General features: G+C 36.8%; 1 long non-coding RNA gene across 1 annotated transcript in view; it reads left to right on the forward strand.

The window, feature by feature from the left end:
• Positions 1–4267, forward strand: part of LOC110267166 — a 19405-nt gene extending 15138 nt beyond the window's left edge. The window contains exon 4 of the long non-coding RNA XR_002354524.1: positions 4166–4267. This is a non-coding gene — a long non-coding RNA (uncharacterized LOC110267166). The remainder of the gene's footprint in view (positions 1–4165) is intronic.

The raw sequence follows: 4628 nt of genomic DNA on the forward strand, positions 1-4628 counted from the left end.
TAAACGTAAAAAAAAAAAGGGGGGGGGGGGGAGCCAACGTTAGTGACACTCAACATTGTCACTAACGTTGGCCAAAGAACATTAAGCCACGTTAACTCCCACGTTAACCTAGTTAACGTGGAAGCTAACGTGAAGGAACAAAGTGGTCGACAACGTTAGTGACACCTAACATTGCCACTAACGTTGGAAGAACACAATCCCCCAATGAGCCACGTTGACTCCCACGTTAACCTAGTTAACGTGGAAGCTAACGTGAAGAAAGAAGGTGATCGCCAACGTTAGTGACACCCAACATTGTCACTAACGTTGGAGATGGCTAGCAAGGCCACGTTAGAAGCCATGTTAACCTAGTTAACGTGGACTCTAACGGGGAAAATAGGGGCAATTTGGAACGTTAGTGACAATGGGAAGTGTCACTAACGTTCTCGAACCCATATTTTCACTGAACGTTAACACCACTAACTTCCTGAGCCAAATCCCCTGCCCACTTCATACTTTCTCTCTACAAGTAAAAGTTAAGCCCAATGAAGAAGAAAACTGCTTCAAACTCAAGATCCAAAGGCCCAAGACTTGAAAAATCAACTAGAAGAACAGAAGAGTAGTATATATAGGAGTAGCTTTGAAATATTTTGGGGAGTTGGAAATTATAGGGAGACTCTTAGCATAGGAACTACTCTCTGTATTTACTTTCTCTGCACTTCTAAGTTTTCATCATGTATTCTCCATCTTTGTTTTTATTTTCCAGAGCTATGAACAACTAAATCCCTGTCATTGGGTTAGGGAGCTCTGTTGTAATTTGATGGATCAATACTAGTTTTCATTATTCTTCTTCTATCTTTTCTCTTGATTTTACTTGAAAGCTTTCGATCTTCATCCAATTGAGTAGTTATCTTGAAAATTGATCAAGATTTGAGAGATTGAATTACAAGAAATTGTAATTCAATCACTTAAGATTGCCAAGGAGATCAATGAGTGCATTGATTGAGGAAGAGATGAAAATGAAATTGATCCGGAGAATGCAACATCTCCTAAGCCCAATGAACTCCCCATTTCTGATCTTACCCATTCTCTTTAATTTCTGTTATTTACTTTAATGAGAAATTCCCCCATTCCCATTTACAATTCTGCAATTTACCTTCAGTCATTTACTTTCAGATCTATAATTCTAGCATTTACTTTCCTGTCAATTACCTTCCCGCCATTTTATTTTCTGCAATTCTCAACTCAAATTTTGGATTCGCTCAACTAGAACAGTCCTCTAATTAAAGTTGCTTGATCAATCAATCCTTTTGGGATTCGACCTCACTCTATTGTGAGTTTTTACTTGACGACAAATTCGGTACACTTGCCGAAGGAAATTTGTTGCGAGACAAGTTTTCCGTGCATCATCCTTTTAATCACCTTCTGTTCTATATTTTACCACATCACTAGCCTTAAGTGGAAAAATAATTAATTACCCCAAGTGAATCTTTGGTTAGCTTAAGATAGAGATTGTGTATTAATTAAGTGTGGGGAATTGTGGGAACTTGGGTTGATGAAAGTGTACAGTATTTTATTAACAAAAGTATTGGAAATTTGGGTGCATGCTCATGTGAGCCCAGAAAAAATTAAAAAGTCATGTGCATTGATATGTTATGTTTACTTTTATATTTTCAATAAAAAATAAAAAAAATCAAACAAAAAATATTCAAATAAATAAATAAATAATGGGACAAAATTACCCCAATGTTAAGTTTAATGAAAGATCAATGCATATGTGATAAAATTAAAAGTGATGCATGAGTATGTGATACAAAAGTGGGAATTTCGGGTAGCTAGGCATGACTTTAGAATTACATAGAGTGTGTGTGTATGTCAGGTGAAAGCTTAGGTTAATCAAAGATTCATATTTTAGCTCACTTGGCCATACATATATCCTCACCCTTACCTTAGCCCCATCACAACCTTGAAAAGACCTCATGATGTTTGCATTGGTATACTAAATTTTTGTTGATTGGTTAGATGAAGAACAAAGTCTAGAAAGCATGACTAGAGAAGAATAATGCATCAATAATGCATCAAGAACCGCAACTACTTAATAAATTTGTAGCCGTTCGGGAAACGCAGGCAATTCTCCGCTGTAATTGCCCATTTCTGTTGTAGTGTTTCTTCAGGTCAACCTCTAGGAGGGTCACAATACAAAATATACAGTGTGGAGAAATCTAACTACATATACAACATAGCCTAAACACATAACATAACAACTCAAAGGTGACATCTTTACTTGGACAGAAAATCTCTAGACGCTCAACAAGGTGCCTCTTGACCTGTATCTGAAAATCAACAATATATGTATGGAATGAGAACTAGAGGTTCTCAGCATGGTAAAGGTGCCTGCATAGATAATAAATAATGTCCTGGAAAAGCTAGAGGCATCCTAGAACTCTGATAAACCAGTATTTTATAGTTTATCTTGTGCGCAATTGAGTGGTTATATCAAGTCTTTGCACACTTATTCATATATTTGGCATGATTTTACAATTCCTTTTCAATTTTGTTATATGATTGAAAACTTGTTTCCTAAGCCTTTAAATTGTGTATTTTTAATTCCCCTTAATACCATTCGATGCCGAGATCTGTGCGTTACGTGTTTTCAGGCTATAAAGGGCAGGAATGGCTTAGAGGATGGAGAGGAAGCTTGCAAAAATGGAAGGAACACAAGAAATAAAGGAGACAACCAGCGAGAAGTGACACGCACGCATGGCTCACGTATGCGCGTGAAGCAGAGTTGGCACGGCAACACGTGCGCGTGCCTGACACATACGCGTGATACGCAAAGATGACCAGCGACGCGTACGCGTGACTGACGCGTACGCATGACATGCGCTACCTGCAAAAATCGCAGAAAATGCTGGGGGCAATTTTGGGCTGAGTTTGGACCCAGTTTTCGGCCCAGACACACAGACTAGAGCCAGGGGACAAGCAGAGACTCAACACACTTCCTCATTCGCATAGTTTTAGTTTTAGATTGGAATCTTAGAGAGAAATCACACTTCCTCTAGGTTTTCTTCACATTCATAGTTCTAATTTTTATGCTTTTTATGCTTTTGCTTTGGATATTGAGAAGAGTCACTTCCTCCATTGAAGTTTCTATTATTCTAGTTTGTTTCCTTATTCTCTTACTCTTTTATTGCCCATTAACCCTGTTCAGATAAGGATGTTTATGATTTTGGGATTTATTAATGCAAAGAACTATTTTTACCTTTAATTAATTTTCAGTTATTATTTTATTTAGTTTATCATGTCTTCTTCTTATTCTCTTTATATGCCTGTGAACGTTATATTCATGACAATGGAGTAGACTCCCAACTTGACTTGGGGATTGATTAAGAGGAGACCCTTGAGTTGAATTACTCAAGTGTTAATTTTAATTGGAAGTTGTTGGCCAGCTTTCCAAACACTAACGCTAATCCTTCCCAAGGGAGAGGATTAGGACTTGTGAATAGAAGTTGGCTTAATCACTTGACTTTCCTTTATTCGGTAAGGGTCAACTAAGTGAAAACAACAACTGCTTGATATTACACTTGGAAAAATCTAACAAGGATAGAACTTCCAATTAATCTACCCCCAGTCAATGCTTTTTTTTATTATATAAATTCTCTCGCTAATTTTCATTGCTTTAAATTACAATCATTTATTTTCCTGTTCTCCAACTCTTAAAATTTCTCGAAAAACTTCTGACTAATAAAATAGCACTCTTTTGTTAACTCGTTGGGAGACGACCTGGGATTTCTACTCCCAGTATTTTCATTCTAATTTTGTGACAACCCTTTTAAATTGATAAGCGGAATTTTCGTCAGTTAAGAACTGTACTTGCAACCCTGTTCTTATTATAAATTCTTAATTGGAAATTTTCCTCCCATTCAAACTCCAACACTCAGATTCTAACTTAAAGATTATACTAAACCAGAAATTCAGTAATCTATTTATAGGAATCTAGTTCTAATCTAACTCTGCACCTTCTGCTTCCCTCAAACCTGCTAATCTCTAGGTGCAATAACCCTCATCACACCTCCACCAAAAGAGAGTCTCTCAGAAATATACATACACATATAAATCAAACAAAGAAAGCATAGATAGAGTATAGATACATCAAGTAAACAAGCAGATAAACATCGCTAAGTAGTTAGGCAAACCAAAAACAAATGCACATTCAAGAAAAACATACAAATGCATATGATGTATGCCTGCCTATGGCTGATGAGTCTCATATGTCGGTTATATAGCCAAACCCAACATGTCCGGTAGCTAATCAAATACCCGGTCACATCTTGCGACAGAGAGTTAACAGGATATCGAGTTTCAACTTGGAGCAAGTGGTGACAAGCCACTAAATTCACCCAGGGAAACTCATGTCCCAAATAATTCAACTATATAAGTCATGCGGATATTTCAATCATAATTCATCAATGTCAACATCATTATCAATCATGTCTCATTTATCATTTACATTACCTCATCAAGTCAATCATTCGCTTCTCAAATCTCATTCGATGCCAAAACTAACTCCATCAACACACTTACTCGTATTATGTAGCCTAAAACCTAGCCAACAGATTTTAAATAGAATTTTCAGAGGTTTGGAAAAA

This window comes from Arachis ipaensis, chromosome B09 (assembly GCF_000816755.2).
Source record: "Arachis ipaensis cultivar K30076 chromosome B09, Araip1.1, whole genome shotgun sequence".
NCBI classification, from domain to species: Eukaryota; Viridiplantae; Streptophyta; class Magnoliopsida; order Fabales; family Fabaceae; genus Arachis; species Arachis ipaensis.